The 23,989-nt window shown below is 35.6% G+C and overlaps 1 protein-coding gene and 1 non-coding gene across 4 annotated transcripts in view; both read left to right on the top strand.

Annotated features, from left to right (window-relative positions):
• Window positions 1–23,989, top strand: part of LOC149088524 (protein trachealess-like) — a 294,081-nt gene that overhangs the window by 96,081 nt on the left and 174,011 nt on the right. The gene's annotated exons all lie outside the window — the stretch shown is intronic.
• Window positions 5,185–5,271, top strand: TRNAY-GUA (transfer RNA tyrosine (anticodon GUA)). Its single transcript is given in 2 exon segments — window positions 5,185–5,221; window positions 5,236–5,271. It is a non-coding gene; the product is annotated as a tRNA-Tyr (tRNA).

Here is a 23,989-nt window from a genome sequence, read left to right as displayed (position 1 = left end):
TTTGAGCTGAATTTGAATGTCCTATCAGGGTTATGGACTTGATGTTTTCTGTTGAATTTTAATGTTTAATTTCGTTTCAAATGCTAATTGCTTGAAGATGAATGCTTTGAACGGGACAAGAACTTGAATATGAATGACCCAATTGGGTTCAAAAACTTTGTTAAAATAATTTACTTGGTAGTACATCTCAATATCTTAGAGAAGTTTTGAATTTTTGAACTGAAGCCGAATGTCCTATTCGGGTGTAAAATTTACTGTTTCATGAAACTGAATCTTAATGTTCCAGCTATGTTCCAAATGCTTAGGAAAAAAATAACCCAATTTGTTCTGCACTTCACATACTCGGGCAGCGAGACGAGGAGGAGAAAGAGGCAGCTCAAGAGGTACGCGACTCTTTCAAGTCGGTTTGTTTTCATCGCGAAGTAAAATCAGACGGGGGTTTCGAATGCTTAGAGGTTTAATTCAAACGAACTAGCCGGTTTTAGGACCAACATGCTAAGAGCTAAATCTAAATGTCCCAGCTATGAACTATTAGGACAAGCAAGTTGAATGCTCAACTTTTGAACTGAATTCCCTAGAGTGCATACTGTTGCCGATTAGAAACCTCTATTTTAAATATGTTTCTTTTCCCGTGGCCAATTGGCAGCTTCATGTGTTTTTTTGAGACATTTACTATTCTCATTTTTCATTTTCTTTCGAAAGCCATTCATAGATGACAGTAAAACTCAATTAAAAAAAAAGAAATGTAAAATGTCAGTGTAATCTGTCAAAAAAGAGAATCATGCACTGTAGGGTCGACATGACTCATTTCCATTTTGTTTTTTTACGTTGAAATTTGCAATCTAATTTTTTTTACTTCATATAGTTTGAATCACAAAGAAGGTAAATATATATTTGGAAAGTAACATTACTTCATTTTTATATGCGGTTTTACGTCCTCTGTACAACCCTGCACAAGCAGTACAATTCGAAAGAGATTTTTTTGAAACTATTTTTCCCTGTTTTCTATACGATTCATTTAAATATGGAAAAATTATGAATTTAAAAAACAACAACTATACATTGTACGGTTAAGCCGGGTTTCAGACTGAAAGATTTTGACCTAGAAATAAGCCTACAAATTCCGAAGACGGGTGCAAGCGTCCCGACTGTACCTCCATATTAAGAAATAAAATGCATAAAAAAAGTACCAAGTTATAAGAGAGACTTCTAAAACTTTTGTGTGGCTTGAAAAATATTTTGGAATATGAGCCTGTAAAAGAAAAAGAGTCAAAGAAAAAAGTATTTTTCGGGCCATTAAATTTTTCCTTTATATTGTATTTTGCCCAGGGAACAACCAAATAGGTGTAAATTTACCCATTTTGTACATCTGGTAGCGTGTTACATATGCTTGAAGAAACGCGACCGCATATAATCCGTAGTCAGGGAGGATCTCCCGGCTGTTATTTTTTTTCCCTTTTTTTAGTACTAAATCCTGAGTATAAAAAATAAAGTTTATGATTTTGTCTCAAAATTTTCTTTCAGAGATCTATGAGTTTTTTTAAATATTTTTTTTTTACTAGGGCTGATCCGATTAATCGATTCGGTTAATCGATCAACTGTCACTCGCAGTTAAAAATTTTAGTTGAGTTAATTGACTAGATCGATTAGATCTAAATTCAAATAAAATTTTTATTAAAAGTTTATAATTTGACTAAACCGATTGATTACATGTTTTAAATCATGTTCCTATGCATTACATTTCAGATAAGTGACCGTATTTAAAAATATTCGAATCAATATTTTGATCGAAGTTTTCGACATGAGCAAACACAAGTCGATTCAACTAAAATAAGTGATTTCCAAAATAACTGATCCAAGTTAAGACCGTGACCGTGAACAAGTGATACAGAGCGCCAGATCAAATAATATTTAAATTTTAGATCTACATCTCCTTCATCATAGGTTTTCACTACTAACGTGAAAAATTTTAATTAGACCTTATGTTGTATCCTTATTTAATTTTACCCATCCCACACCCCCCTTTTTTTTTCTCCTCCCCAGATATTGCAGCCCTCAGATTTTCAAAAATCTCCTTCCAGTGAACCCTTCAGCCATTACGCAGGATCGGTCCATCATTATTGTAGCATCATTCCTAAACAATCATGGTTGTTTTTTTTCCTCCTCTAGACAATGTTTGATATCAAAATCTGTCCTTACTTTCTTATTATCAAAATCTATGATAAATTATCAAATCAAAAAATACATATGTTTTCTATATGTGAAAATAAAATAAACTTAGATAATATAGTAATTAACTTTCTTACCACTAAAGAAAAGAATATATGTTCTCTATATATGAAAAATATAAGACACAACATTCCATAGTAATTAATCTCATACTATTAACTAAAAATATTATACACCTGTAATATGTACATTTCTTGTACTACCTAAAATCAATCTTCATCAATTGCAATAATTCAATTTTAATTACAAAACTTCTAACAAAATGCAAATTTTATATCAAATAAGAGATTCTACTGGCTAATGTTTTAAGTACTATTTATAATATATACAAGAAATATTCTGAAATACTTACTTCCCTATTTTAGTGGATTTCAGAACTCTTTTCTATATTGATTCAACAATATATTCTTTGGTCTGAGATGAGTCAGCCTCTCATATTCATTGTATCCTGATATTTCGCTGAGATGATGCAAATTTGAGTTTTCAAGTTTCTCGTAAAAATTTCTTGAACCAAGTTAAGAAATTCCAGCAATGTGACAAGCATGTTCAGCATATTGTTCCCTTTATACCAGAGACTAATGGGCAAATTTTCACTTTTGGGTTTATCAGCTGTTTGGATTACGTATTCTGTTAAGTTTTGCCAGTAACGTGCAAATGTGTATCCCCTACTAAAACAAATTTTACAAGACATACACATTTTAGCTCCATAGAGTAACATTGGTAGAGTAGCATTAGTAACATTCTAATGTCATTTTCCAAGTTCTAGAAATTTGCACATTCATGTTTCTGGCAAAGGGGTCGATATAAAAACTCCAATAGTGTTCGGTCTTTTTTTCTTAATCCATTTCCATATTTGTTTACATCCATCAAGTAAATAGATGCGTGAAATGAATAGAATATGCTTTTATAGTATCAATTAATATTACATAGTTACCAACACTAAGTTTACTATGGATGAATAGCATTCGAAAATATTCGATAGCCGATTAAAGTTTTTTGATTAACCAGTTAAAAACTTCAATCGATTCGCAGCCCTATTTTTTATACATTCTCTTCATATTTACCTATCATCATTATCCGTGCCATTTCAATGGTGATTCCTAATCTATATATAATACATACTTATGACCTTTAGTGGATGAACGCGTTTGAATTGTGAATTATATCTTTAGATCTGTTTAAAAAAAGAGTAATGTATCCGGTGGGGGCAAATACATGTGCTCAATGTATATGCTTATAATTTTTAGTTTATTTTCAAAAGCCGTCCTCCCAAACGACGGGCCTGCTTTATATATATATATATAAAGAGATACTAACCCCCGGCCCGGCAAACATAGTTCGCCATACGGGGTTCCCCGAAGGGAGCATTTATTTTCTCCACACAAAAAAAAAAAAAAAAATCAAATCAACTTTACATCTTGGCCCAGGGAGCAACCATTAACAACTCGCGAGCAGCAATTTAGTGTCCCTGGGGTTTATAATAATTGCTTCACTTAAGTATTATATTTTACATTGTAATTATCACACTGTAGATACACATTCACATATCACACATGATTCCGGCAATCATTTGGTCTTCCAACATAAAAAAAGAGAAAAAGAAAGAAAAAAATAAAAAACCTATACACACATCAGGTCAGCTGAAATATACGAAGCAAATCAGTCCGTCAATCAGCTAACTTTGCATGAGATCGAAGAACACTGTAATACAAGTTATATTTCAGTCAATTTTATGCATTATAACTTACAGTATTAGATATTAACAAATATTTTATGTGCACTGCTCCACACATGCTATCACGAACTAAAAGTTTACATATTTTCGTAAAAAATCAGTATATGACATAAATTGTATATATATATATAATTCATGGTCCGGCCTTTCAATTCTCTTCTAACTGACACGTATCCACAGGGCCTGTCTCCCGCATGGGCAAACGGTGCACGTGCACAATTCTTACAAATTTCAGAGCCCAAAGTTTGCTTCCTTTAATATTTTAGGCACAACCGACAAGCCTCCTTCTTTCTGCGTACGCCTCTTCCTCAAAGTAGTCTACTTATAAGCGGCCACAAAAATGTATATTTGCTCAGAGCCCGATCTAATGAGGAGTAGGTCATGCACATTCCTTAAGATGACAACGCTCGCTGTGATGTTAGCGCATACAGTATGAATCTCGCGTATTTCAATGTATATTGCCAAAGCGGGTCCCCGAACTCCTTGTGTAAGCTTAAACTAATTATTTTAATTATCCCTGATCTTGTACGTGTTTTTTTTTTTTGACATTTTATCTGAATGAACATGACTCTGCGTCCTTTAGGTTCCACGCCAGCGGTCTCACCCCCCCCCAGTCTCGGGTAATAGGGTTTTTAACGCTGTTTTTCGAATTTGAATATTTAAGTGAATACTTCACTTAGAAACGTGGATTTTTTTTGACATCAGGAGAGACAGGACAACGACTTTCTAATTGGGTTTTGTGTGCACAGGGGGACTGTCTAAAAAGTTATGTTTTTTTATTTTTATTACTACACAAACTACTACACAATCCTTTGAAACATGAATGATATATCTGAGTACTAAACGTTATTTGGAAACATTTCCTAACTGGAAGCATACCTCTAAGAACAACGGTTTGCCTGTATGTACCCTCTGTTTGCTATGCACCCTATATACGTTTCGTGTTATTGAATTTTTTTCTTTTCCTTTCTATCTTTTGGATTAACATCTACATAATGGCCGTGGATCCGATATATTTCGACGATCACCCACTGCTTAGATATTTCAGAGAGAATTTTTTTCTCCTATTAATAATAAATAAATAAATATATATATTATTCTGCCAATCTGATTAGATCAGAAGATAACATCACTGCAGCTACCGATAAAAACGATCGTCAACTTATGAAAGTAGAGCGATCTTACACAACTGGTCGGAAACAAGGCCATCGCCCAACGTTCCGTCGATAGCTCAGTTGGCAGAGCGGTGGACTGTAGAATGAACGTTAGAAATCCATAGGTCGCTGGTTCGACTCCGGCTCGACGGAAAATCTTCTTTTTTTTTTTTTCGATCAAATTGATCCTTTAATTCTGTTTGTGTGACAAAATAAAATATTTTGGGATAGAGAGAGAGAGAGAGAGAGAAATATATTTATAATATATATCGTGTAGAGATACTCAGAGCGAGAGAGAGAGAGAGAGAAATCATTGACCTGTAGTAATTTAAATAGGGAATTCCTCTCGATGGCGCAAAACAAAGGGATTTTCGAAAAGAATCATCCTACGAAACATATTAAACACTTAAGATTAATTTAATATTACTTGGCTAATCATAAAGTTTTTTACAAACCAAATTAAAGGTGCTTAATATGCCCCCCTTGGGAAGCACGATATATGTCTATACCAGCGTTTCTCAAACTCGCGGAGCCTTTTTTGGCATATAATTTCCAAGGCGGAACCCCGTATACCTATTTCTTTATTTATTCAGCAATGTTACTGATTTGTTTTTATTATTTAAAAACGTAATTATATAATTTTTTTTTCTTCAAATTAACTGTTTCTTACCTTCTTCGAGCGGCCGCGGAGCCCCTGGAGAGTGCACAAGGATCCCCAAGAGCTCCGCGGAGCACCGGTTTAGAACCGCTGGTCTATACGGTAGTCAAATTCGTCCCAAACTTTTGTGAGCATGTTTGCATCCACTGCGAGTGGATTTCTGTGGACTAAGTGCGAAACTCTGTCGGATGCGCTCCACATTTTCGTCTGATGTGCGGGGCGGCCAGGGGATTTCCCTTTACACAGACAACCCGTGTCTCGGAATTGTTTATACCAGTGATTCCCAACGTGGGCGTTAGTGCCCCCTTGGGGGCGATGGAATGTTCCAGGGGGGCGGTAGAAGCTACGGGTATAACATAGGATCCTATGGACTAGATTGCGTTGGGGGTGAGGGGGAGAAAAAATTTCTGAAGAAGGGGGCGATGGAACAAAAATGGTTGGGAGACTATGGTTTGTACCATCGCCTAATCCTCTGAGCGGTAGAAAGTTCGACACCAGAGTATTGTCGACGAAAAGCACGATGAACAGTTGTTACGGACTCACAGTTCACGAAGCTTAGAACGCAAAACGATTTCTTTTGTGCAGTCGCCATCTTTACAAACACTGAAGTGGTGGCCAAAGGAAGAGCGTTAGCGCTATTACCTGTCGGCAACTGCGTGAAACTCGAGATTTCGCTGTTTCTACCTATACATTATTCGTTCAAAGCGGATTAAAAGCTGAATAGTTATGGTTTTTTTTCAAATCGGATGATTCTTTTCGAAACACCCTGTATATTGAGAAAGAAAATAATTATACAGAGCTACCAAAATAAATAATTACGGAAATACTTGAAGTGATTTCAGATTAAAATTAATCTCAGAATTAATTTAATGAGTAATTAATCACAAGCTTTTTCACGAATAGTGATAAAATATTTCAGAACCAATCAAAATTCATTATTAAGAAACGAAATAATTCAGAATTTTTTCTTTGCCCGTGTTCAACTCGTTGCCCATTGAAGAATTCTATTAAGATGTCACTAAATTACGTGAGTTGGTGGCCCACAGGCTTCGTGGAAAGTTGTTACAATTTGGTCCGCCGTGTCTGAAAGGTTGAAAACCCTTGTACTAGATTGTATTGGGCACAAAACAAGCAGGAAATTTTGGTGATACCCACAATACAGCAGGAGAAATAAATCCTGGTATCTGGTCTATTCACTCTTTAGTTCTTCCCCCAGTAACAAAATTCTACATTCATGTCAGGTGCTCGGAAAGATGACTAGTCTGAGAAATAGAATGGAGAAGAATCAAGAGAGAGAAGACATGCGTTCTTCCCTCCACAAGAAAATCCCTATTGTAGGTGGAAAAATAAAATAAAATGTGAAATTCCGACCCGCTTCCAAGTTTTTTATTTATTTTTCAGCGCGAATTCCTTGGGTTCTCTGGTCCTCTCTTTTTTGACGAATTTCTACTTTGAAAATGATTTCCGACCACTTTTCCCCTTTCAGTTTCTTCACCGTGGTTGACTTTTTAAGTTTTCGAAACTTTCCCCTCTATGTTCGCTACTTGATGCAATGGTTTCCTTTTGTCAAAGACATAAAATGAAGTCGATTCAAAAAAAAAGGGAAATTGGATTTTCTTTTTTCAGGGGTACGTCTTGTGTTATGTAGATGATCAACTGAGTCATATATACATGAAAGTGTGTCGTAATTTTAAGATGAATTTATGGAACGTTATGATTTTTTGTTAAGTCCAAAAAATGTTCCGTTCATTTTTTTTTTAACCGTATGCAATGAATTTGTGTATCAAATCTGAAGAGAAGTTGAACATTTTGGGTGTTCTCTATTCGCGGAAGCTAATTATAAGCGAGATTTTCAGATTAGAGCCGTAATAGGCGCGAGTAACAGGGGCCATGAGTCGAAAGGCCAAACAAACAGGTATTAATTGTTTGTATTAATTGTATTAGTTGTAGCCGACAACGTTCGCAGGCACTTTTCTATAAATTGGTAACAGAGTGAATTTTAATAACATTTTTTGGTAGAAAGTGTCTCAAAATGGTGAAAACAATAAGAAATTTTGGATTGGCTATGTCATTTCTTGTGAAAAAGTCATTTTTATATCAAATTTTAAACAAAATTTATGTAATATTTGGAACACGCTTGGAAAAAAATTTATGAATGGAATGCTTTATTATTTTCACAGAACTTTTAATCGTGCAGATTATGAACCAAAAGCTAAAGAATTTAAGTATATTAAGGCTATAAGTATGATATACTTATAAGTTACACTCAAACCTGTTAACGTACGCGTGTGGATTTTTGAAATTTCACTCTACATATCGTCTGTAAAACACTGCAATAAGATAAATATATGTGACAGGCCTTAGATTTCGATTCATAACCTCGACAATATATAGGAAAATATTATATTAAAATTCGTAATGATACAATGAATAGATGTTTAGAAATTGTTTCAAAATCAAGTAAAATGCCAGAAATATAATTCTCCGTAAAACACATTTAAAGCTTTTATTGCCGTATGTAAAAACGCATCACTCTAAAGTGGACGTAACATTGACTACAAGCGTCATATAAACAAAACAAGACAACAAGACTTGTTTTTTGAATTACAACAAACAAGACTCTCATAAAATATGAAAAAATAAAATATCGATAATTTCTTCTAAAATTTCAACATAGTGGGATACCTTGAGTCTGATTGTAAATGTTCCTCATGCCAGATTTGTTAACTACTTTAATACAATTGAGTTTGTTTTTTTAATAGGTGATGTAATATAGGATACACTATCAAAAGCCTGGTTTTATTTAAGAAATATTTTTATTTTCAGTTTTGAATTACGGGATACAGTGTCAAAAGTTTTTTCTGATACAAGAAAAAGAGTGTTTTTGAGTACTTTGGTACTGTGGAGTGTCATATCTTTCAATATAATTTTTAAAGAAAAAGTTAGATTCGTGTGTAAAAGAAAAATTTAGTTAAGGTTTTTTAGTTTTTGCCTCAAATAATTAAGTAACATTATCGGTACTGTCGATACTGGTGTGTATTAGTTGGAGGTTATTAAAATAATTTGATTTGTAGCAGTGGAAATGCAGTTTTCAAAGTGTTTGTGAATATGCCATTCCCTCAATGCCAGCGTTAATAAGTTATAGCTCCAAATGAAAACAAGGAAATTGTGAAGAATTTTTCTTTCCAAAATAATAATAAATAAAAAATTCAAAAATGATAATTAAAAAGTAATAATAAATAAATTCGAAAATAATAAAAAACGAATTAAAAATAACAATAACAAATAAAAAAAACCCAGAAACCCACAAATAAAAAATAATGAAATTCCAAAAAAAGTGAAAAATAAATAGAGAGATTTTAAAAAATTAAGTTAAAAAATAAGGAAATTAAAAGAAACAAGAATAAAATTCCAACAAAGTTTAGAAGATAATTAATTTTATTTCTATTTTCTCAATTGTAATACAACTTTCATCTGAAGTCAAAATAAAATAGTTTTTAAAATATAAAAAATACAGAAAATGTATCATATGGGAAATATTTATGTGAAAAATTCATTTTATTTCATCATTTCGCTCTAAAATTCGGATATATAAAAGAATAGGTTTCCATTCTTCTTCTTCTTCATCATCATGGTCATGATCATCATGACCATCATCATCATCACCATCCTCCTTAGGTGTTTTTTGTCTTTTTTTTCACTCCCTTTTCCACATCATCCTACGGTCGTCTCTTTTATTGAGAATCGGAATCCCATTCTCCTTATGTTTGGCCATAAATCTCCAATAACATTTATCCCTCTCTTCTCTCTCTCTGTGTTTGTGTCTCCTTCCATTGGAGCTATTCTTGTTCTTGTTCTTCTGTGAAGTTGCGATCTCGCAACGGCAAAAGCAATAGCTTCTCTCTCTCTCTCTCTTTCTCGATGATGTTGATTGGCATGCAAGTCACTGTACTCACACTATACGTACCTACGTTTTTTTGTATGTATGTCTGAGTGAGAAGATAGGGACCGTTGGTATATAGCGGATAGGTTTAATCGAAGGAATGGACTCTTTCTGGTGATCTGGAGATTCCTGTTTATGGAACGAATACAAATATTTATGAAATTTGTTTGATTTTTGTGAAATATAACTCTTTTTTGAGGTCGAAAGTTGCTTTGTTCCCAATCTGTGATGTGTGGAAAAATAATCAGTAATGGCAGAAAAATAATAATGATAGCATGAATTCATAGATAACTTGAAAATTCGTGAAAATTGAAGGAATTAGTGTATTTGAATGCGATTTGCGTACCGGTTTTTTTTTTTAACAGAAAAAAATTAGTTCAAATTTTTGCGAACAGGGGGCGCTGCACGAAAGCAAATCAATGGAAATATGCAAATCAGAGTCCTATACAATGCAAGGTGTACGATTAACTGCTCATTTCTGAATTTTAATGTTACTGGCACTCGTATAAGATTTTCATTGTGATGTTGACCATTTGGGGATAAAGTACTGTTGGTGAAGTTGTTTTTGCCTACTCCTTTCCAGGGGTATAAACGCCTTTTATACATCTATCATGCTTCGAATGCATCCTACGCAATTCTAGGAGTACACAGGCTTCATGTATTTCTTGAATAGCTCCATGTCTCCAAGATAATTTCTAGTCATGTTGAGTGTTTCCTACGCATTTTTGAGGAGCGAGCAAGATTTCTATAACTCTCTGGGAGTACTAGGGACTCTCACGAATCTCTAGAAATACGTATAATTCACGTTAGTTTCTTGGAGAACTTCAGCCTTCTGTTCATTTCTAGGGGAGAGCCAAGCAATCAAACTTCCTAAAAATTTAAAAGGGATATTCGACGCCTGAAAGTTTAGAACCACTTTTATATTTTGTACTGAATTACGGATCTTTAGCATTGTCGAGTCACGTCCAAGCCCACAATAAAGGTGAGTCTCACACCACTCGTGTTCAAGTATCAATTTGAATGACTTGCTGAGCTCGCTGAGTAATGTGAATGGGATGACAAGGCAAGAGATAAGCAGCATGTGCCCCAGACGAGTTATACGAAGCCAACGTAAACATGAAGCCAACCAGTGTGAATCAGATAGATGACTATCTGGCGAGGATGAGTAGTGACCGAAGAGACACACTTAGATCATTTCCCAAAGGTGTGTTTCTCCAGAATAAGAATATCTATATGGTAACTATAATTCATGACATCTTGAATCCATAGGTGGACGGGGGAATGGGCAATGGGGATGATCCCCACCTCCTTTACTGAGAAAATTGAAATCGACATAGGCGGAAGGGACGGAAAGGACACCATCCCCCGTTCACTATGCATACTCTCGGTGGTTTGCCCCGCATTCCAGGAGTCTATATCCGCTTATGAGTAAATTAGCATAATGAAATAAAGGCTAATTAATGCCACTTGGATGAAGACTTGCTGAAATGTCCCAGAACACAAAAGTGTTTTTCTAAGATAGATGATTTCTCACGTTATATAACACCAAGTCAGTTTGTATTTTCTTTGATAAACTTTTCCACAGCATACGGCACACCACCTTCAACGTAATAACTTCTCCCAACGTTAACTTCATATAGATGGCAACACTAATTAAATGTATATATACATCGTAGTCACCGACAAGATCTTGAAAACGACTGAAATCACTGAAGATAATTTAAGATGTAGCCGGGTATGTTATTTTTTGACTACGTACATTGCAAAATTATTTCATATCAACGGGTTATACACACTATTTTCAATCAATTGATTTCTTAGCCTTTTTCTTAATTAGAACTAAACTGAAAAATTAATTAAAAAGATATGTGTAACATTCACGGCCATATTGTATTTTTAGAGGCAGAAAATACAGATATTTTTCCTCTCTGATGTGGATTTTAAAATATTTCCCCACTTTCTTGAATATTTCTTGGAAATTTCTCGTGCTGCGTGTGTGTGTGTATAGTATACACATCCCCCGGACGTCCAGCAAATACGTGTACCGAATGGGAATTGGCTTCGATGGGCAATGGGAAGATTTTCCCTACTTTCGGTGTGATTGTATATATATATGCGCATGTATGTGTACATATAATGCGTATATATTCTACATGGGTAACCCAATTCCACTTACATTTTCCTCTCGCATATATATATATATATATCGTCATGTGATCATCTGCTTCCACAACCGTCCATCCCGCTCTTGGACACATCGCATTCCAACTCCCTCCTATTTCCCACGGCCACTTAGAAAAGAGCTATTTTATCACCTGATAGTTTGTCGGATGCCACCTGCGCCATTTTTTGAACCGAGCTGGTCACGTATTTGTCATTGACCACTATCGAATCCCGTAACTGGATCAACCGTGGTATATTTATACATACAATATACACATCGCAGTATTCCGATATTTTTCAGTGTCGAGGAGGAAGGTGGTATTCCCAGTTGCTTTTAGTATATGTATTGATCACAGTTATGAATTTATATGTTGGGTTTGGGGTATTTTTTTGAAGGGGGGGGGGGGAACACTAGGCAGCACTGTGTATATATATATTCCGTTGGGAAATTGGGGAGGGATTTATTTGAATGAGATCCATTTATTTGATCAGTGTGTTTCCCGGAACTTCATGTCGATTCCAGAGGAAAGACTCGTACAGTCAGTCCGTAGGTCACTCTGGAAGTTTTGGGGTATCAAACAGCTAGCTGTGGCTCCAGACGTTTCTTGGTTTCGTCTTATTAATTACAGGAGTAATTTTTGGTTCTTGTCACAGATTTTCATCAATGGGAACTAAGAACTGAGGCACTGAATCCATTCTTCCTTTCCCCGACTAGACTTGTACTTTGCTTTCTTAGACTTGTACTGGGCAAAGTCTGAATTATTGAACCTGTGCATAGGTGGAGATAGACTTGGAAGTCTGTGGGAGGGGTGGGGGGGGGTACGGTCATTATTGCTAAGGGGGGCACGATGATGATGATGTCAATTGATATATGTATATATCAATTGACATAGATCAGTTTTTGCCATTCGATCAAACTGCACCTTTGACGCTGGGGGGAGGGGGCGTATCTCCGCCCATGAACCTGTGATTCCCGTAACAATTCGATTTTTCCTGATGCAAAGTGCAACTGTGAAACCCCACAAGATGGAGATGATCTGCGAAATTGGTTTTCTGTAGTTTCCAACTTTAAGGAGTGAATGTGAACCGATCTCGCTCTCCCCCCCCCCCCCCCGCTAAAAATTTTCGCCATAGAGAGCAACAGGCCTACTACAACAGTGCAAATATTTAATCATTCCACTTCACTCCTCACAATTCGAAATGCTGATGACCGCACCGAAAACGCAAACTCAACACTATATATGCACGCACTCAGACCGTTAGGTACCCATAACACTTCGGCCACAACACACTCAGCTGCAAATTGCCTTTGGTGATAGGAGTTGTACTAGGTTTGAAAGAAAAGAAAAATCAAAATGAAGAATTGCTGTTGTCCCCGTCATTGGTCATGTCTCCAAAATCCGGGAAAAACGCTGCTGGGAAACAGTCGCTGAACCGGTCAGATCTTAATTCAGTTCCATCTGTTTTTGAAAGAAATAGAGGCAAAATAACAAATTTTCTTTAGCAATCAAACAGAAATCAGTGGCTTACAGTTCTAGGGCACTTCAGGGGCCACATCGACGAGTTCATGGGCTTTCGGGCATGAATATTTTTGAGGCACTTTATCCTCTTTTTGTAAAAACTATGAAATATGAAATATGGTATGTGAATTGCAAATAACAATCAAATTTCAAGAAAAAAAAAAGGCATTAAAAAATCCAGAATGAGGAAAATATTAAACGATTAGAAAAGTATGCTGTTTGATTTGAGGCCCTGGGCGAGACTTCATTGACCCGCACATTCCAACGCCACCTATCTTTTTTGAAATCATTACGATATTAAAAATGAGAAATTTCTAATCATGTAATTCCATCGCAGCTAAAGTAACAAAGCGAATAGTAAACGATTCAAGTGGCCCGTGATCAGTTAAGCCATTGAAGTAGCCCAGACTCACCGAAAAGTTCAGTATCCCTTACTTATATTGATTACCTATTAAGAAAAACTAGAGAGTAGCGGTTCTTAACCAGGGGTCCACAAAACACTTAGAGATCCTTAGAGACACACTGCGGGTTCGGTGAGCTTCAATGAAAAGCAATTAATTTATGGTTTTTACATCATTTTATACCCATATAATTTTGATGAAAAGCTGTCAGCGGTCATTTTTTGGCCCTCGGGAGGTTCCTGACTTCCATCTTATCGTCACACAGGGTCCATTGAACACATGAAGTTAAGAATCCTTAAGAGAAACTAATATTAAAAGACACTCGCATCAAAATACAGATTCACTTCAGAACATCCATTTTGCTAGAAAACTTTAGGAAAGTCCAGACATTCAAACAGCAATATTACTTCCACGGGACGTTATACGATAAAGATTTCTCCTCCAAACGATTCCACTGTGGTTTCTATAACAGGTGTAGTTAGTTCACTTGAGGAAAATTTTCCTCTGAGGGAAGAGCCTCGGCCTCTTCTAAAGATTTTCGAAGATTCCAGGAAGACAAAAATCTCAGACCTTGTCAGTCAGGACGGCTTTCCACTCACTCAAGCGGCCTTATCTCGGCCATAAAACCTTCAGTATTATATCCAGCCCTTAGCACAGAGAGAAAGAGAGTCTTATACTGGATGGGTCTGGCTGGCAGCAGCATGCGGGTCATTGATGCCAACTAAAAATCTCCCTTTTCGACCTGTTTTCCAAGAGCGTGTTTTACGAGGGATCGGCGAGAATTCCCTCCAAAGACACAGCACAACCTAAAGTACGCACACACACACACATACATGCATGTAACGGTAGGTTGGAATTTCACCTCCCGATTCCTTCTATCCTCCTAAACGAGCCCCGACTGCACCTTCCATCACTGGTGCACCTTAATGGGCCGATTCTCGATAAGGCATAATTTGCAGACTTGGTTGGGAGAGAAGAATACGGCCAGGTCTCTCTCTCTCTTCCTCTCAATAACATGATAGGGAAATCGGTGCAATAAATTACGGCAAATCGTTCGTTTATGCACATTTCTCTCTGCTTTTAGGAAAGACTTGCATTGGTGCGGTGCAGAGACACACACACATGCGCTCTCTGTAAGCCGTTATATGCATGTTCACGAAATACATTTACGCTCTTTATGTATGGTTTTAACAGGAAAAGTACACTTTGATGGACTCGAACGGATCATATATATTGTATATGTGTTGACCTTTCTTCTTGTATACGTGAGAGGTCATCTCGGTGCTTAACTACTTGGATTAGGAGTGAGGAATCCAAACGAATACTGCATTGCTGTGTGGTAGCACATCATTTATGAAATGCACGGTGGAGCAATGGAATTTCCGCCGTCAACAATGGTTTTGAGAGTATTGATGAGGAATATGATTTGGAAATATACAGGGTGCCCCCATGAATTCGTAAACAGTTTAAACACTCATAAAAACTTTTTCGCAAACGACATTCAAACATACCAATTCATTCAATTTTTACGAATTTTTAAACTACTCACAGATTTATGGGACACCCTGTATAACTGAATGATAAAAATTACTTTTTCCCCCCATAATATTCATCTGTTCATCTGTCCATAATATTCATTTCATATGTATACGCTATACACACAACAACGTATACATATGATACATATGACTTCATGTGCACAACAACACGTTGTTGTGCGATTCCCTCTTGCGAGAAGATGACATAATTCCAGTTATGGGGTTTTCGAAATTATATGCTCTCTTTTTTTAAATTTATTTTTCTGCAAAATTTATTATAAAATCAATATGGGTGGCTTGAAGGAGTATCTTGGTCTGAGAGCCTCTATTCTAAGTTGTTGGTTCCCTGATTGTTGAATAAGGTGGAGAAACTGCTCGTGATATTTTGAAGGATGATGAATAACATCAAGATGAACCATATCAACCCACAACTGGTGAAGAAACTCTCTATTACATGACGAAAAATGTTACACCGAAGATGATAGGATATGTTCTTCAGCTCTGCAGGAGAGCACACACACAATGGGGACTTTTTCTGTGAGGGAGTTTCATGGATAAAGTGTGTGGAATACATGTTGACACACAGAAATGGACTTCGGGTGATTTGATCATCATTAACGATACTACCAGTGATGCATTGATTGACGTACGTTTCCAAAAATACCTGGCTTTTTATGGATATCAGCAACAATGATGGTGTTTCTAAGACAATGATTTCAAATAATACAAATCCTTTTTGGCTTCCTGGGATGGACTTGTGGACTTAGCGTCCCTTGGGGCCGCATAGTGTATATTCGTTATATGTACAGTCGAATCTCGTTATAACTCTAAGGGACTGAAAAAATAACTTCGTTATAATGAAATTTTGTTAAAAAGGAATTTTCGATTTTACGAAGTTTTGCTTTCGCTAAAAAACTTCGTTGGAGCGGAATTCGATTCTATGGAAAAAATTACTTATTTACGTACTAGATAATAAAAAGAATAACGTTAAATTTCAAAAATAATACAAAACAACTCAATTCAATTAGATTTTTATGTAGATTTTCAGAAACTTGTTTTTGAATTCGTTATAACGGATTTTTTATTTCGTATTATCGAATTCGCAATGCATTGTTTCTATGTGAACTTATTTGGAGATTGGAAAAGTTTTTGTTACAATGAGATATTCGCTATAGCAGTATTCTTTAAAACGGGATTCGACTGCATGTCTCTTTTTCTTTTGCATTCCTTTTTGTTTGTTATTGTCCAGCATTTGTGTAATGCGTGGGTGTGTGTGTTTTTTGCAATAAGAAAAAAAGCAATGAGTTTTTTTTACATCAAAAATGGTTTTTAATACCTTTCCCCCACACTCAAATACACAGACAGAAAAAAGTCCTTTTTCGCCTATTCTGAGCATTGGAAAATAATGACTCCTATGAGTTTCATATGGAGCTTCTAACCTCCATGTACGATGTACAATCTGTTGTAACTTACATCGTGAACAAAATTTATTTGAAAAATGTATGGCTTACCTGTATTTTTCAATCCACCTGTATCATGCCATCATTCCAATTGTTTGAATAACGATTTGCTCATAACGTGTGTATAATTCGTATTAAAATGTATGTATTATTTCTTCTAGGTAAGTGTGAAATTTACTGGAATACATTTTGGATAATTTCACAAACAATGGAATAATACTGAAATGTGAAGATTAAAATAGTAAGCAATGTATTTGGTTTTCTTTAGGCTATACAGTAATAATATATTTCGAAAGGCACACATATTGTGTGTATCGTTCGCGTACTATATTTCCACATGCAGGTATCAATATAACCCAATTTCAACAATCACTCTAAGTGAAAATTTTACTATAATAACAATAACTTTTCGGCTGAATATGGCGATTCAAATGATATGATTCTATTCTTCGAGCCTACACCTTCTGCGTAAATAATTCACGGACTAAATGGTTTTGTGTTCTTATTTGTTGCGTCATCTATTAACCGTTGATATTATTTGATACGTATGAGTGCCCTTCAATTCCCTGAATATTTGTATTCCGTGGTCAGTTATTGCCGTTCATTTCATGAGATTCTTCAATGTCACTTTTTGATTCGAGCTCCGGGTCATATTCAGGCGTATGCAGCAGATCTGCGCTGGGCGGCAATATGTGCCTAAGTGTAAGCAGGTGGAGGCATAGGGGGCTCGTCCCCACCCCACAAGAAAATCAAAAACTAAAAACAAAAAAGAAATCAATTTTTTTGCAGAAAATGCAGTTTTACATACTGTTTGAATCAATTTTTGTTTAAATTAACAGAATTTAACATGAAGAATTAACATGCCTTTGAAAGTTTTTATAACTCAACATTACTCCTGCATTTTAGAGGACTCTATATTTCCAGTGATTTGCTTTAATGCAGTGTCTTCTATTGACAAAAATTTAGACTAATTTTTGGGGGGACAACAACAACACAACACGACACGCTTTCGCGAGAAATACTTTTTCCCCAAACCGCATTCAAATATAACAATTCCTTCAATATTTTTATGAATTTGAAATTGCATTTTCAATACATAATAACAGAAATGTAGAACCAATAACAATACAATATCATGTAGGTCATTGCTCACGTAATAATTGTCGCTGTACTGAAATTAAGGAATCCGATGAAACAAACTATCTAGGAATCGTTTTTAATAAAAACCTTAAATGGAAGACTCAAGCGGTGACAGTAAGCAATAAACTAAAATACATCAATACCAGGATTTACTGCTTGAAAAATATTATATCCCCCAAATTTCTCCGTACTATTTATTACGCATGGATTTTACCAGTCATACAATATCGTATATCGGTATAGGGCGGTGATTATGATTCAAATATAAATATAATAAGAAACACTCTGAGAAAAGTTGTGAATAATATATCTGAAAAAATAAATATAATCCAGGACTGTCACAATGATTATAGATTTGACATCAATCAATTCTATCTTTACAAAATATTATGCTTTATTCAGAAAAATCTCGATTGGTTCAAAATTAAACACCAGCAGAGACAAACAAGACAACACGGAATTCAATACGCCATAACTAAACCAAACAAAACCATAATACAAAAACAATTCATAAACATAGCACCTAAAGAATATAATAGATAGAATGACTAAATAAAAACGGAAAAATCACTACACAAATTCAAAAAACTACTCATAAACAAAATCAACACAATTGAATAATAATCCCGTACACATGCATCTTTTTTCTCTCTTTACGAATGTAATGTGAGGACTGAATATTATATCTTAATTATATACACCATTGGTCTGTTGTCAACCCTAATATATACTACACTATCAATATGCCCTGGACGGATTATGTAATCCCTTGGGCTAATATATAATGGTAATGTATATGTATTTTGTATATTGCGTCTGTGTTATATGTTGTACATATGTGTTGTGTGTAATAATAAATTTAAAATTTTCAAACTCTTTACAATTTTATGGGTCACCGTATATATATCCATGGAAGTTCTTTTTTTCTATTTCATACGTAATCTCGTAACAATTTTTATACAAAACTAAACTCTCACTGAAATCCCCTCCCATACGTAATTACTCCTAAAATTAATTAAAACTCTCTCATGATGACTTGATACAACTTCCACGAGTTAATTACCTAATCCCTTAATAGTAACTTTTTCTATAACTAATTAGAGCTCCATTGAATGGATAAACACTGACAAAAACTCATGGGTATAAAAATATAACAAAGAATATCTTAGACCACGCCTACTGATTTTTTTTTTGCTATAAAATATCATCATGGAGGGTCTGAGTAGATGATGGCATACAGTACGTATGAGCGCATCCACACTCACGGAACTTGTGCAAGGCTGGATGCGATGAAGTCTGGAGGTGATAGATCATATGTGCGTTTCTTCGCCCGTTGGTTTTTTTTACGCAATCTCTATCGCCCATGATTTTGTAGCCCCCTTCCTCCATTTTTTTTCTATAATATGTATAATATATATATTTTTGTCTTTAGAGGGATTTTTTTCACTTGGCCACCTACCAGGCTTATTAAAAGAGCATCTTTAGGGCCTGGCAAAGTTGCTCCCGCCCTTGGTATGAGCGTACACTTCTACTGCACTCTCTCTCCCCCTCGTCCTGTCAGCAGTGTGGTTCAACACCATCCATCAAATGAAGAGTCTCAATATATGTTGTTTTTTTTTTCAAAAGATTTACTCTTTTATATTTTATTTTATCGGTAAATGTAGAAAATGGCTGTCAAAATTTAAGGTAGGCCGTTCATTCGTGACATCTTTAGCGTCTCGGGAATGCCTTATAAATTCCACTAGGGGGACGTACGCCAATTCTGTTCATAGTCATTGAACCACATTTTCATTAGTCTTTAATACGGATCTTGAAGTATTCCTTGAATAAGAACAAGTGCATATAATCACGAATATCTGCATGAAATTTCCGTAGAGCGAATGAATAAGGGCAAGAAAAAATTTGGGTAGGCTGTGTCGTAGACGTGGCAGCAAGTTTTGATGTGAATAAGTTCTTTGTGCCTACCTTTGCGTGGTGGGAACTGACATAATGGAATTGGTATTACCAGATTTGTCTTTGAAGTAGCTAACAGATGGGTAGCGAGTCAAAATCGGACGGGACATATGCGGACAACATGGAAATAGGGTCAAAATCGGACAAATTTTGCCGCGCCCTCCATGTTGGCGCTGTATCTCCCATTTGTTTCTCCAACTTGTTAAATGGCGACAAAATGGATGCAACAAGAAACCGGGTCAAAATCGGACAAATTTTGCCTTAAAATGTTGGCGGTTTATCCCTAATTTTTCCACCAAGCTGCTAAGTGGCGATTTTCTCTTTGATGGACATTATAAAGACATGCGGAGAAACTTTTGATGAAATTTGAACAATGAAAGACGTGAGTCGTCTACCAGTCGCCAGAACAAGTTAAAAAAAAACCCGTCCTCTTTGAACCACTGACAAGTGATGGATTGCTACACGTAAAAAAAAAACGCCGACATAACCAACACTATAATAATATATAGCTTCAGTAGAACTATTGTCATTATTATTACCGGGCTCGGCGCGGAGGTGATCGTAAGTCCTTATCCCGAGGGATTTCTATCCTAGGAAGGGTCTCTACAACTAATCTCGCCTGAGTATTATTAGCACAGTGCATGGACTACGGCATTGTCAAACCAAAGGAAGTTGATTGTTTCATAAGAGGGAAAATTAGTAAAATCATACATAAATTAATGAGCACTTATACGATCATATACATAAACGATATTGATTGATCGTACATGCAAGATATATCGTGGGAAAAGAAAAATAACTACATCAACTGAACTAAATTTAATCAATAAAAATCACGGCAACTCACAGATGTCACACGTGGATAGAAATATGATAATATAGAAAACATGTGAACTAGTTCGACAGAAACATTAAAAAAAGATTTTATTCTAATGAAGTGATCTAAAACTATGCACAAACACACTTATTCCGATTACAGTCAATCCCGTTTTTAACGTTCCCGCTTAGTACGACTTATTTCTGCAGTCTCAACTCTAAGTACAGTGGATCCCGCTTATAACATTTTTCAAAAAACCTGTCACAAAAACATTGTAGCGGGGAAATGCTTTAAATGGAAAATCTTAGAGTGAATTAGTGAGTTGGAAACACCAGAATAAGTCGTACTAAGCGGGAAAACTATATAAGCAGGATCGACTGTAATTCCCATTAAGATTTCCCATTTAAAGCGGTTCTCGTTTACAACGTTTTCCATGACAGTTTTTTGGAAAACGTTATAAGCGGGATCCACTACATTATTTAATATTTATGCATTTGCATATAATAAGTAGTCTATTAAAAAATCTTTAAGTTGAGCTTAATGAATCGAAATGATAGATATCAAGTAGATACATGCGATCTTCATGCTTAATTGATTCAGAATTGAAATTCTATTAGTGTCTTATTAAGGATGGGACGAATAGTGATTTGAGCGAATAACCGAATACTCGGCGGCCGAATATGTATTTTCTTAAAATTCAACACAATCATAAATAAAATTGGGGTTTTTAATTGAAAATAAAATTATTTGTAATTTCAAATGATTGACATTGAATTTTAGTTATACTATACGTCCCACGTTTAAATAAACTTACCCGTTTTGTGGTCCAGGATTTTTTTATTGTTCTTGATTATGCTTGATAACTTGATTCATATTGCAGCTCTTATTGATGAACCATCATTAGTTACACTTGTCCGAAAATGGGTAAAGAGCACGAATAACTACATTTACTAAGAAATTTATTTCAAATGCTCCAGAGGAGTATGGACCGGAGGAGGAGGCCAGACACCCTTTGCTTATATTCAATCGTTCGAGAAAAATTACTTGTGTCACTGGTCGAAAATCTGGGGTGAATGGCACCGAGACTACCTCAAATTACCAAGGACTAAGATCAGGAGTTTCGGAAGTGTTTCGAACCAGTAGGTACTCATCTTTGTTTTAAACAAATAAATTTGCTTTCTGATCGATTCTGCAGGTGTCGGATGCATGCCAAAAATTACCATGGGTGCTTAGAACCCACAGCACTAACTCGGATTACCGAAAAACGATAGAAAACGACTCTCGACAGGGGGGGCTTCATTGATTTAAAGGTAAATATAATAAAAAATGTTAAGAAAATACTACGTTTATCCTGGGTCACAAAGCTGGAGCCCCACCCGCGTTCTACTTGTGTAGCGGCATTTGAAACATGAACAGTTAACGGCCATAAGGAACTTACTTCCATTTGATGACATACTGTATAATAATTACATTAAAACAACAATTTTTTAGTTTCTCTTCTTTGGACCTGCCTATTCAGACACAATCTCCCCTGCTTTGTTATTAATTCAATTACATAATTCGTTACAGATTAGGACTGCGAAGACCCATGACATTTTTATAAGGGAGACTGACATAGTTTGCAGATATATGAATGCTATAGTTTTTGTTTGATTGCACAGTAAATTAACTATAAAGATGCTTGTGAAAAATTTTAGCTAATCATTATACGTACACCGAAGACCCCAGTTCAGGAGAAGACTTCTTCTGTCCCAGTCTACTTCAAACGGGAACTGTAAGTACATTGTGTGTGCAGTGAATTCCATTCAGTAGTGTACGGAAGATTTTCTCATGAGTGCGGGGGGGGGGGGGGGGGTAAACTTTTTCTTCGTCGAAGGAGAATGATAGTTAACCTACTAAATAGGATGGATAGATCTGTTGGTTTTACATGACAATCTCGGTTTTTGTCCAATTCGGATCCCGCTTATAGCGTTTTTGAAAAAAAGTCATAAAGAACTTTGAATAAACTAAAAACGCGCGAATTCCCTCAGAGAGAGACAGCCAGACTGGGGCAGACACAGGGAATGCCTAATTTCGTTAGAAGTGTTAAAATATCCTCTATAACACTGCTCAAAACAAAAAAAAATCGGTTTACAAAAGAAACTTAAACGGTTTTAGGATAAAGGTTTTAGGTTTTAGTGGGCTGCTGATTCCAAAACTGGTGTTGGTTTTGACGAAATGACTCTAGTTTTGAGATAGTACATATTCCCAACATTCCAATGCAATCTGTAATCACTATTTTTTGCGGCAGATTTTTACTTTTGTGTTTTTTCATTTATTTTCGTAACTTATTCTCAATATTATTGCATTCATATCATCATTAAGGAAGCGTAATTTTCATATTTACGGAATAAATGCGATAAAAGTGAAATTAGCCGATGTAGATGAATAAATACGAAAATTTTGATTTTTATAACTTTTCCTCAAAATTTCGAAGATTTACAATTTTAAGCAAAAATAGGTCGTGATTTTGCTGAGCAAAATGCTTTTGAATTCTAACTCGTGAATTAAGAGTTCAGTTGCCTTCAGTTTCTGAGTTCTATCCGAAAATTATGGACGTTATTGACTATTTATAGAAGGACCAAACTATATATCCATTTGTATATATTTGTTTATAATTTGTGTTAATTGCATTTTTAATTGGGTTGCTGTATTTTTGAAATATATGACATCCATATTTTTATGGGCATCTTTTCCTCAGCCACCTGGTTGGGCATTTTGCCTGTTGTGGCGTTGTATTTGTATTTGTATTATTTGTATTCGCGCAAGTTTTGCGCATCAAGATAATTTTCTCATGAACGCAAAAGTCAGAGCCATTTTTTTCGAAAAGACAGAAAAAAGTTTGACAGCAGCAGAAGAGTTTAAATACATTTATTTTTTACACGATATTCGACGCAACAAATTAACCTCTGCAGCATATACAGTGGTTTTATGCTGGGCCTATCTGACGCCGTGACAACACTTACATGAACTTTGCACCCAAATTTTGTACTTTGGAAAGCTTCTCCAAGGTAATATTTTTTGCAACGTTATGGCATTGTATGAAGTCATTGATAAATAGAATCATACTACTTTCAGTAGTCATCTAAAAGACTTCTGTTGATGGCCATGCACATGAAATTCTACTACCTAATTTGCAAAGGCAGTTATTCAAAGTCTTCGTAGTCCCGCTAATAGCAAAAATGCTGACACAGTCAACCTTCGGTTTACGAACGTCTCGGTTTGCGTATAATTCGGTT

This window comes from Pholcus phalangioides, unplaced genomic scaffold, assembly GCF_987345545.1.
Source record: "Pholcus phalangioides strain wild (caught in Gottingen) unplaced genomic scaffold, Ppha-v1.0 ptg000003l_1, whole genome shotgun sequence".
Lineage (NCBI taxonomy): Eukaryota > Metazoa > Arthropoda > Arachnida > Araneae > Pholcidae > Pholcus > Pholcus phalangioides.
This window is presented reverse-complemented; position numbering and strand designations above follow the sequence as displayed.